This window comes from Penaeus monodon, chromosome 40 (assembly GCF_015228065.2).
Source record: "Penaeus monodon isolate SGIC_2016 chromosome 40, NSTDA_Pmon_1, whole genome shotgun sequence".
Lineage (NCBI taxonomy): Eukaryota > Metazoa > Arthropoda > Malacostraca > Decapoda > Penaeidae > Penaeus > Penaeus monodon.
Genome location: NC_051425.1, coordinates 16,388,854 through 16,401,474, shown reverse-complemented (window position 1 = coordinate 16,401,474; position 12,621 = coordinate 16,388,854). Strand labels below are relative to the sequence as shown.

The window sequence follows — 12,621 nt, the reverse complement described above, 5'->3', positions numbered from 1 at the left end:
CACTCGGTCATCTCAAAACAGAGTTTCCCACGGCACAGGGGGGTTTCTACCCCTGGCTGGGAGACTCCCCAACAGGCAAAAGGCCGTGGCGTGCAGGGTCAAGTCTCCAGCCCCTGCCATCACGTGCGGAGCCCCAGGGGGCAGAATCCCCCTATGCACCCTTCCCCGATGCCGACTGTTGGAAATATGGAGGGCTGACCATCGCCGCCCTTTATAGTTCCCTGCCTGACCCAATCCGCCATCCAGCGCACCCTCGCAACCCCTCTCCTGGACCACCGAAACACGTCTCATCAATCGCCCGAATCAGTTTTGATGCAGTTTTACTTCTCCATCACCCCGCCCCCTCGCCCATCCTCACGCTGGACAACTATCCCCGACGTAGTCCCTTCCACCAAAGCGCCGGGGTCCCCCCATCGACGACAAGCTCTCCTGGACGCAGCACGTCAAAGACATGAGGTCTGCCTTGTACAGGCTTCACATGCTGCGTCGCCTCAAGTCCCTTGGCGTTCCACTCCCGGAGCTTCAGAATATCTGCAGGCTATTCATCCTGCCTAAATTGACCTACGCCTCCCCTACCTGGTATGTATATGTGTGTGTGTGTGTGTGTATGTGTGTGTGTGTGTGTGTGTATGTGTGTGTGTGTGTGTGTGTATGTATGTGTGTGTATGTGTGTGTGTGTGTGTGTGTGTGTGTGTGTGTGTGTGTGTGTGTGTGTGTGTTGTGTGTGTGTGTGTGTGTGTGTGTGTTGTGTGTGTGTGTGTGTGTGTGTGTGTGTGTGTGTGTTGTGTGTGTGTGTGTGTGAAGGATATGTATGCGAATATTCCAGTGTAGGAGAGCTGTACTTTAGTTGACCTATGAGTGATAACGGTTACAGTGCGTGTTGGAGAATTTGAAGGGGAAGGAGCTAGGGGTGAGATAAGGAATGAGAGGGGGAAGGTGTTGTATCGGGAGGGGTATCAGGAGGTGGAGGATCTGGGAAAGGGCATAGTTGTGACATAAGGGATTCACGTGTGTACCCAGGAGGGAGTGGAAGGGATAGAGGGGATGGAGGGAGGGTTAATGTAGGTGGAGTTGGAGGAAGGGGGATGGGATGTGTTGGGAGGGAGTCGGAGGAAGGGGTGTAGGCGGAATATGAGTAGGAGGAGGATGGATAGTGGCAGTCACTTTGAGTGTGGAGGGAGCGGGAGTTGTGGAATTTGAGGGTGGATGAGGAGTTTCGATGTCAGTTTGGGACTCGAGTAGACATGAATAATTTCTAGAGTTTCTGTAAAGGAGTTGGTTGGGGAGTTTTGTGAGACAAAGCTTTTCTTAGGAGGGAGGAAGAGGAGACTGGTGTATGAGGAGTAGAGGCAAAGGCAGGTGGAGGTGAGTGTGTGATAGGAGGAGTGGGACGTTTAGTCTGTCTGCTGCGGGTAGTGCGGGGGCAAAGGAAATGGTGTTGGGGCTACAGTAGAGATTGGGTTTAGAATGGATTTAGAATGCCTGGATTTAGAATGGCAAAAGAATTTGACTGGGGAAAGTAGGAGGTAGAAATGAGGAAGTAGGAGGGATAGGTATAGGGGAGGGTGTAAGAACGTCTTGGGAGGGAGGGGGAGGGGCAGAGTGAACGACATTACTGGAGTAGGGATTAAGAGAAAAACCTCGTCGACATGCTTCCTGTCTGGCTTCACATAGAGTGAGACCAAGTCTGAATCAAAGAATTGCCACCTCAGACTCAAATTTGTAGGTGGGGCAGCCCCTACAAAATGTACGTGACTGTGCAGAGTAGTTTGATCGAGTACGACCAGGTTGGGCACAAAGAGGGCATCGGGCTGTGGAACGGCAATGTTTAGCAGGATGTCCTAAATGCTAACAATTTTGACACTGATGGGAAGGAGGTCGGGCAGGAAGGGATTCTCCACCACTGTAAACATTAAAGGGAAGGTCATATCTACGGAAAGTAATTTTGACAATGTTGCGGGGTTCTTACGATGACCTCTGGGAGGAAAGGAGTAGTGCTGTGCTGATATCGCATCATTGTCTGTGAGATAGGCGAGTAAGTCTGCTCCACAATCTGACCAATTTTTGTTATAGATAGGGCAGTTTGCTGGGGAGATAAGAGACAGTTCCGATGCAAGTAATGAGGGTTGGATGAGGTTCTGCAGGAATGGGGTTACCAGAGAGGTCAGTTAGAGTTGATAATGCTATAGCTTGGTTTTAAGATGTAACTGTGACAAGACGAGAACGAATGGGTTGGCTACGGAAAGAGACTTTGCCTACTTGTTTTTGGAGACATTGCTGGAAGAGAAGAGTGTTGTCAGAGTAGGGAGCTGTGGGAGGGATCAAAAATCGATCCCATTTGGCTGGGCTAGAGTATTTAAGATATATGTAGAGATAGTGGTAGTAGGACGGGGGCGTGTGGAAGAGGGAGTAGTGTTGAGGGGAGTAGTATTATGGAGAGGTGGACAATAAGGCTGTAAAGTAGTAATAAAGGAGGATGGGGTAGTTGATGAAAGTTGTGGGGGTAGAGGTGATAAAGTTGAGCATGTTGGGGAAGTAGAAATGTCTCTTGGAGATTTGAGTGTTGACTTGGGTGGATAACGTACTAGTTGCCATTGCTTAGGGGTTAGTAGTTGCAGCGTTCGGAACCGTGGTCAAAGGAGAGCCTGGGGTCGGGGAATCGGGAGAGTTTGGATTGGTGGGTTAATGGTTAAAAGCAAGATAAATGTGCTAGACATCTAAGGTCATGTAGCACTATAGTTAATGTTAGGGAAGGGTGGTTGAGTTAGTGATTAGTTGTCTAAGCTGGGCAAAGGAATTGGTGAGTGAAAGGGTTAGAGTCAGGTGTGGTAAGGAGTTAGATTAGATGGAGGGTATGTATGAGGAAAGAGAATAGGTTGTTGAAACAGAAAGTGTGGGATTCTGTAAGGATGTCTGATAGGTTGGGAGGTCGGTGAAGGGAGGATAGCTGGGGGAAAGCAGAGGTAAGTATGGACGAGACATAAAGGGAATGTGGGGAAGAGACAAAATGATAATTGGGGATTGGTATTGGAGGATGTGTAAGAAAGGTCTCTTGAAGGCATACAATAGATGGGTTATAAGAGGAAAGGATATGACAAAGGTCAGGTCTGTGGGAGCGGAAACCGCGAATATTCCAATGAAGGATAGTTATACTTTAGTGATATAGATTGTAGTACGTTTTGGAGATTTTGAGGGGGAAGCAGCTAGAGGGTGGGATAAGGACCAAGAGGTCTGAGATGGGAGAGGTATGGGAGTTGGTGTTCTAAGGGTCTGTGGAAGGGGATATTTGTGAAGGAGGGAGTGGAAGGGATAGAGGGGATGGTGGGAGGGTTACATAAGGGATTCACGTGTGTATCCAGGAGGGAATGGAAGGGATAGAGGGGATGGTGGGAGGGTTAATGTGGGCGGGGTTGAGGTCGGCGGGGGATGGCCTGTGTTGGGAGGGGTTAGGAGGATAGGGTGTAGGGGGGATATCGTTAGGAGGAGGATGGATATCAGCAGTTACTTGCAGTGTGAAAGGAGCAGGAGTTGTAAGATTTGGAGGTTGAGTGTCAGTTTTCATTAAGTAATCTTGAATATTTTCAATAGTTTCTTCTGAGGAGTTGGTTGGGGAGTTTTGGGGGATAAAGGGTTTCTTGTGAGGGGGGGAAGAGAGGATTGGTGTCTCAAGCGTAGGGGCAAAGGAAGGTGGAGGTGTTTATGTGGTAGGGGAAGAGGGGGTGGAACGTTTGTTCTGACACCTTAGTAAGTGGATAGTAGGGGTTGGGGAAGGGACGGAAACGAAAAAGCAGGAGGGAAAAAAAAGACCATGCAATATTAGTCGAGTCGAGGGCTGAGGCCCAATGCAGGGGGGGTCGCCAGCATTGGGTCCCAGTCCTCGCCTCGTAAGCCCCCCACGGGTAGTGCGAGGAGGGAGAGGGGAAGGTGTTGGGGTTGTAGTGGTGATTGGAGTATCTGTAGTAGAGATTGGAGTGTCTGGGCTTAGGATGGCAAAAAAGTTTGACTGGGGAAGGTAGGAGGAAGAAGAGGGGGAGTTAGATGTAGGGGGGGTGGGTTTAGGAGAATTGGTAGAATGAGCAGTATTACTGGAGTAAGGAGTAAGAGAGAAACCACGTCGACGTGCTTCATGTCTGGCTTCACGTAGTGTGAGTCCAAGTTTGAATCTGAGAGTTGCTACCTCAGATTCAAATTTGTAGGTGGGACAGCCCCTATAAAATACATTATGGGGGCCGCCACAGTTGGCACATGTGCGTGATTGTGCAGAGCAGTTCGATCGGGTATGGCCAGGTTGGGCACATAGTGGGCATCTGGCTGTGGAACGGCAATGTTTGGCTGGGTGTCCTAGACGCCAACAATTTTGGCACTGACGTGGAGGAGGTTGGTATGGACGAACAGGGAGGGATTCTCCTCCTATGTAGACGTTAAAGGGAAGGTCATGTCTACGGAAGGTAATTTTGGCTATATTAGTGGGTTTCTTTCGATGACCTCTGGGGGGAATGGAGTAGCATTGTACTGATGTTGCATCATAGTCTGTGAGACAGGCAAGTAGGTCTTCTCCACAGTCTGACCAATCTTTGTCATAGACTGGGCAATTTGCTGGGGAGATTGAAACTGTTCCGATGCAAATATTGAGGGTTGGATGGGGTTCTGCAAGGATGGGGTTACCATATAGGTCAGTTAGTTTTGTTAATGCTATAGCTTGGTTTTCGGATGTTACTGTGACAAGACGGGAGCGGTCGGGTCGGCTACGGAAAGAGACTTTACCTACTTGTTTTTGGAGACATTGTTGGAAGAGAAGGGTGTTGTCAGAGTAGGGAGCTGTGGGAGGGATCACAAAAAATCGGTCCCATTTGGCTGCGCTAAAGAGAGTATTCAAGATTGTTGTAGAGATAGGGGTAGTAGAAGGGCGGGGGCGTGACGAAGATGGAGTAGTGTTGAGGGAGGTAACGTTATGGAGAGGTGGGCAATAAGGCTGTAAGGTATTAATAAGGGAGGATGGTGTGGTTGATGTTGGAGGTTGTGGGGATAGAGGTGTTGAAGTTGAGTATGCTGGAAGAGTGGAAATGTTCCTTAAGGGTTGATTGTTGGCTACTGTACTAGTAGGCATTGATGAGGGGGTAGTTATTGCAGTGTTCGGAGCCGTGGTCAAAGGAGAGCCTGGGGTCAGGGAATCGGGTGGGTTTACATCGTTGGGGCTATTTGATAAAGGGGCAAGTCTCATTACCCCTAATAGTGGGGATATGTTTTCATTACTGGCCATGGTAAGCCTGGGTTATGTTGGGGATAAAAACAGTCCACCCCTCAGGGTCCCCTTGAGGGGTAAGGGCTAGGTAACTAAATCAGGGGAATACCGTGCCCATGGCTCCCTCAGGCCGTTCAGGACTGGCACAAAGTCAGCCTTTCATCCTTTCAGCACGGCTCTCACACCTTAGGAAGTGGATAGCAGTAGGGTTTGGTGAAGGGACAGAAACGAAAAGTGGGAAGGAAAAAAAGACCATGCAAAATTAGTCGAGTCGAGGGCTGAGTCCCAAGGTTGGGGAGTTCCCCATCATTGGGTCCCAGTCTCCGCCTCCTAAGCCCCCCCACAACAACAACGGGCAAGGGATTGGGGGGGTTGGATTGGTGGGGCTATTTGATTTATGGGCAACCTCATTGTCTCTAATAAGGGTATAACATCTTCATTATTGGCCATGGCAATCCTGGAGTATGTTGATGAAAGAAACAGTCCACCCCTCAGGGTCCCTTTGAGGGGTAAGGGCTAAACAAAAACAGGGGAATACTGTGCCCATGGCTCCTTCAGGCCCTTCAGGACTGGCTCAAAGTCAGCCTTTCATCCTTTCAGCACGGCTCTCACACCTTAGTAAGTGGATAGTAGGGGTTGGGGAAGGGACGGAAACGAAAAAGCAGGAGGGAAAAAAAAGACCATGCAATATTAGTCGAGTCGAGGGCTGAGGCCCAATGCAGGGGGGGTCGCCAGCATTGGGTCCCAGTCCTCGCCTCGTAAGCCCCCCACGACAACATCGGCAAAGAGATTGGAGGGGGGGGGGTTATATGTGTATAAATATATATACACATGCATGTACATATACATATATGTATATATATACATAAGTATGTATATATATTTATACACACAAACTATATGCATTTATATATACATATATATATAAAATATATACACATATGTATACATATATTCATATACACCCGCACACACGTATACACACACACACACACACATATACACACGCGCATATTATATAACATATAAATATAAATTTACACACACACATTTATATGTATATATATCTATATACATCTATATACACATATATATATATAATATATATATACAATATATATATATACATATATATATACAAATATATATGTGTATGTGTGTGTGTGTGTGTGTGTGTGTGTGTGTGTGTGTGTGTGTGTGTGTGTACTTATATCCTGTATGTGCATATATATACATTTATTATTTATATTATATCATATTATATTATATATTATATATATATATATTATATATGTATATATATATTATATATAATATATAATATATATTATATTATATATATATATAATTATATATATATATATATATATATATATATATATATACATTTCTTTTATTCATCCACCCATGCGGGTGATTTCAGTTGTTGGTAAAGGTGCTTTAAGAGAAAAGGACAATTTTTTTGCAAAATAAATATAGTATGCAAGTGGCAGTCTTATCTACTGTAACCCGTGAGGTTTCATAGCTCAGATTCGTGAAGCACAGATTACAATAATCTTATATAGTATAAGGACCTTAACTGTTTTTATAAACTTCTTCCCAAATTGATATCACATCATTATTATACTGTAAACTGAATTTCCTTGTAACCAACTGTAATAAGGACGTAAATGAAACAAACTGACTATCGATTGTTTATATAAACCACTTAAAACAAGTACAAAAGAAAAGAAAAATGAACAAGTTTTGCAATTACTATATTTCATATTCTCGCATGGCAACAAAACATGTGGAATTATCTCCTTTATCTATCCATAAACAACGGCGTGAATCACATGATCACAAACGTCACAGAATCCCTACATGTTCTTGTGTCCATGTACTCGAGGCTTGAAGCTTTAATGCACTGCTAAGTATTCGTGGGATGCCTCCGGTGGAAGGTGGTAGTTTATGTGTATAAAATCTTATAGTTCGCAGAATTTATATTTAATTGTTCACATGTTAGTTCACGAGTTTCTAGTCCATGGGGAAACTTTTTTTTTTCTTTTTTAATATATTTTTTTTAAATCTTACAATCATTTATTGGAAATAGCGATTGTTAGCGAAAAAAAATTAATATCAACGAGAAATTTCAGTCATTACCGGGATCGTTGTTTGTAGATTGCAGTTTCAAACTAACGCGCGAGGTAGCACCGGAAGAGGCGGTTCACAGCGAAGGAGAACCAGGCAGGATGCTTGGCGTTCCTCAGGGCTCGCTGGACGGTCCACACGGCTTCTAGAACGTCCTTCCGGTCTGGAGGCCTCGGTTCGTTGCCCTTCTTCTGCGACAGTTCCAGGTCGCTGAACGTCTCCCAAGTGGTCATCGCTGGCAGGCAACTGAGGAAGAGGTCATCCAGGGCGAAGGTGTACCACAAGGGAGCCTCCTCCAGGCACTCGATCACCCTACGAAGCGTCAAGAGCGCCCGCACCAGCTCCAATCGCGTCGGTAGCCAGTGGGCGCGACGCGGGTCGTTGGCGTAGTCATCTTTGCCGCTTGCGTCTTTTCGTTTCCCGGAACGCGGAGGGGTGGCAACGCCTCCGAAGCTCGACCACCTGTGCCTGAAGGGGGAGGCCGTCGTGTCGAGCGATCCGAAGACGCCGGAAGACGGGCAGTAAGAACGTCGACTCTCAGACGAGCCCTCGGAACTAATGCTCGCAGATCGACACACGGTCACCACTCGATCCTTATCGTTGATGATGGACGCCAAGGTCGACTTGGAGACGTTGAGTCGATCGGCCAGGTCGCGGAAGTTGGCGGAGCCGCGGGAGTGGAACAACTGCAAGAAGAACATCTTGTGGTGGAATGTGAGTCGCTGTCGCGGAGCCATGTCGTTCACTGCTTGTCGGGTCGTCTGGCGCCGCAAGTTCTACGCTGAGCTGCAGGGCTGGTGTAAGCCCGTCATTCGCCTTTGCAAACAAGCTGCCCGGTAGTTACTTGGGTTTGAATTTGTCTTCATTTCCCTGTAAGATAAAAGCGAAGGGTTTTATTTTACACTGACTTGAACGTTGACAATCTACATATTATCTCCGCTAACAAACATTCTGCAAATCGTGACACTGGTGTTATGGTGTATTACATAGCAAGTTGTTGAATGTTACGGTAAAAGAGATAATCGCACCCCAGACCCTGAAACCGCATATACGATAATATACTAATTTGCTTGTTTGAGTTATGTCTTTTTTTATCGGAGGAGTCTGGTCATTGTGTCTTTGATAAAGGTATTACACGGATTTTCCAAATTGATGTGACACACTAACTACTAATTTAATTTCTAAAAAAAAGTTGATTTTATATCCATGCATTATCGTCGTAGCTCCAATTTTCTGTTTGCGCATCTAAAACATCCTTTATAAAGAAAGTACTTAAGCCACATGATTCGACCTCTAAACTCGTATCATAAATATAAATGAATCATGCACCACTCTCTTGGTTAACTAGCAATAAGCCAGTAAAGATGATTTCTTTTCTGTTTTTTGGCTCACAAATCAAAAGGTATGTAGTATATGTGACTTGCTGGCAATCTACAATAAAAAAAGAAAACATAATTTCGACGCTGCAGTTCAAAACGGAATTCGATCCTCTTCTATAATTGTTATTTTATTTTTTTTTTTCTAATTCTTATTTGTTATTTCTTTCTTGATACGCACTACACTTCATGAAAGATTTTCCTCAAATTCACGCCAACATTTAAAAATAAGATATGATAGAAAAAATAATAAACTTTGATATTTGATAACGATGATAAGATAGCTGCAGCAGATAATGACGCTTTAAGTTGGCTTCAGGCAGTTTCAAAGGTTTCAATCCAAGTGCAATGACATTTAGAATACGTAAGGTTGAATATTTTACCGTAATTATTATCCTTGTTATAATCTTTGCTGTTATTATTATTATTGTAATCATTTTTATTACTATTATCATTATCATCATCATCTATATCATCATTATTGTCATCTTTATTATCATTAACATTATTATCATTATTACTAGTAGTAGTATTAGTAGAAGTAGTAGGATTACAATTATTATCATTATCATTAATATTATTACTATTATTATGATCATTATCATCATCATTATTATTATTTTTTTATTATTATTATAATCACAATCATCACTATTATTACTACTATTATTATCACTACTACTACTACTATTATTATTATTATTATCCTTATCAGTATTATCATCAATATTTTTATCATCATCTTTCCCATCACCATTATTATCATTAATATTGTTGTTGTTGTTATTATTGTAGTTATGATCATTATTATTACGGTTATTATTATCATCATAATCATCAAACGTAATTACTATTATCATTATCATCGTTGCTGTTGTTGCTGTTATTGCCTTTATTATTATTATCATTATTATATCATTACCACTATCATCATAATTATATATATATATATATATATATATATATATATATATATACATACATATACACACACATGTGTGTATGTGTGTGCGGTGTGTGTATGTCTGTGTGTGTGTGCGTGCGTGTCTGTGTGTGTGTGTGTGGGCGTGCGCGTGTGTGTGTATATGTATGTATGTATGTATGTGTGTGTGTTTATACACAAACACACACACACATTTATATATATATGTATATATATATATATATATATATATATATATATATATATATATATATTTGTGTGTGTGTGTGTGTGTGTGTGTGTGTGTGTGTGTGTGTGTGTGTGTGTGTGTGGGTGGGTGTAGGTGCGCGCGCACGCGCGCATATATAATACATACATACGTACATATATATATATATATATATATATATATATATATATATATATATATATATATATATATAAGAGAGAGAGAGAGAGAGAGAGAGAGGGGGGGGGGGAGAGAGAGGGAGAGAGAGAGAGAGAGAGAGAGAGAGAGAGAGAGAGAGAGAGAGAGAGAAAGCGAGAGAGAGAGAGAAAACGAGAGCGAGAGAGACAGACAGGCAGAAACAGATACTAAGAATTGTGAGATAGCGAAAAAGTAAAAATAAAATAAATAAATATAGATAAATAAGCAGAGAAAGAGAAAATAGCATGAGTGAAAATGAGGTCGAATCCTTGCTATTGTTTGTCTTGGGGCTTATATGGTGCAGTAGAGACGAGAGGCCGCGTTTGGTATCCTGTGTAAGAACGTGTGCGGTTGTATGTGTGTCATAAGCGCCGTGACCGACTGTCCACAACGACCTAGAGTCCACATTAAGTCCTAAATGATAAGGATAAGTCCGATATGCGAAGCTAAATGACACTTACCTAGCACAGGAGATACCGAGATCAAGTTAAATGACTCCGGGAAAGGTATTTATTATGTATGGCCTTGGTAGATCTCTAGGAGAGTGAAATTATAAAAGGAAAGAGGCTGCATCCTGCGGGCATTACCTCTCGGGATTGGTCTTCAGGAGGGACGAGGTTGGGACTGACTCCGCCCACTGGGGTGTCGCATTCCTTCGGCCGGAGCTTGGGTCTCGGCAGAACACCTGAGGGAGGGAGGGTATGAGGGTGGGTGGAGGGAGGGAGAGGGAAGAGGAGAGAGGAGGGAGGAGAGAGGGAGTAGGAGAGGGGAGGGAGAGGGAGGAGAAGGGAAAGAGGGTGGAAGTTCTAGCGACTGACGAAGGAGGAGATGTACCCGAAGGTTGAGCAGGGCAGGGTGTTGGCCTTAGAAGAAAGAGAGAGAGAGAAGGAAAGTGCAAACCAGTTTCCACTTTCTCCCTCAACTAGTTTCCCGCCCGGTACTAGCCACTTGAACTCCGACATTTCTTGAGTGTATAATAAAGCTCTACATCAAACTTAAAATGCGAACGCCATAGTTGATTCCATGTTTAGTTTCTTTTCTCTTTGTGTTGTTAGATTGGATGTATATATAGAGAAGAGAGGAGAAGAGGAGAGAGAGAGAGAGAGAGAGAGAGAGAGAGAGAGAGAGAGAGAGAGAGAGAGAGAGAGAGAGACATGCTGTAGACGTTACCTTCTAATGGTGTTGTCATGCATAACTATATTGTAACTGTATAAGTGTTACTTGAAAACTAACTGTAATTACTGCATGTGCGAGTGTATGCAAAGGTGATTGTATTAGAAGTGTCTCGTTAACTTCGTTTATTTTTTTTTTTTTTACGGAACTGTTTATTTCTCTCTTTTTTTTCTCCATATTCCATTGCAACTTCCGTCTTGTTCTTACTCTCTCTGTAATTGATTTTCCCTTTATTAACTTTGTCTTTCTCTGTGTGTGTTTCTGTCTTTCTACTCTCTCTCTCTGTCTCTGTTTCTCATTCAATTTCCCTTTCTTCTCAAGAGATCGATCCTTGCGGCCAAAACGTCATATCTGACTGACTGCTTGATGATTACCTTCGAAATCACCCACTTATCAAGCGAAACGCCTTCCCCACAATCAGGTAATAAAACCAGTCGGTACCGTTATCGGGGTGTGTGACAGCGAGGGTACACCTCAGACAGCTTCAACACACCTCTTATTTAATAACATAATAACCTCCTTTTTCTGATATTCAAACAGGCTTTCCCTTTGTGCCCAGAAGTCCCCTGGGTCACCGTGAATGCGTATTGCAATTCCTTATTAGAGCGTGGCCGTGTGCAACTCAAGTGTCAGGCTGGAAGACCTTGTGACACGAGCCAACCCCCTTGCTTATTTACTTACTCCGGCCGCCACTTATCTAGTCTCCCACAAGGTGGTGTTGAGGACGGACCCCCTCTCGTTTGCCTTTCTCTCTCCTTGCGTGTATCGGTGTGCGTATGTTCGTCCGCGAGTAGAGAAAGGGAATGACTTAGTGAAGAGAGGAGCAGAGAACGAGACTGTCTGATCCTCAGGTTCTCTGTGTGTGTATCATAGTGTTTTTTTTTCTCTCTCTCTCGCAAGACAGAGGCCAAGGATTTCGTACCTGCAGGAGTATTTATCATTAATCGTTCCTAGGTAAGGTTGTGTTACGTTCCTCGGATACAGTAAAGCGTCCAAGGATACAGGTTTCGCTGTCGCTGTAGGTCATTAAGTGTCCTTGATGCATTCGCTCTCGGGCCTTACAACGTGAGGCAGAGTGCGAATATAGGTAGGCCAGAATATACCTGTTTATTTATTTACTGTTTATTCATTTATTTATTTATTATCATTATTGTTATTATTATTATTATTATTATTATTATTATTATTATTATTATTATTATTATCATTATTATTACTATTAATTATTTATAATCTGCAGTGATTACAGTGATTCGATACTATCTGTAGTAAATATCTTTATCTAAAGTCACACGAAAATGGTATTTGTAACGCCCCTGGATCTTGACGCATTGTAAAATAAAAAAAGAAA

At 43.4% G+C, this 12,621-nt stretch overlaps 1 protein-coding gene across 1 annotated transcript in view; it reads left to right on the top strand.

Moving 5' to 3' along the window:
* Positions 1–11,824: 11,824 nt before the first annotated feature.
* The window catches only part of LOC119598168 (heparan-alpha-glucosaminide N-acetyltransferase-like), a 30,440-nt gene continuing 29,643 nt past the window's right edge, over positions 11,825–12,621 (top strand). Inside the window, exon 1 of the mRNA XM_037947806.1 lies at positions 11,825–12,224. The gene's annotated coding sequence lies outside the window, so the exon portion shown is untranslated. The remainder of the gene's footprint in view (positions 12,225–12,621) is intronic.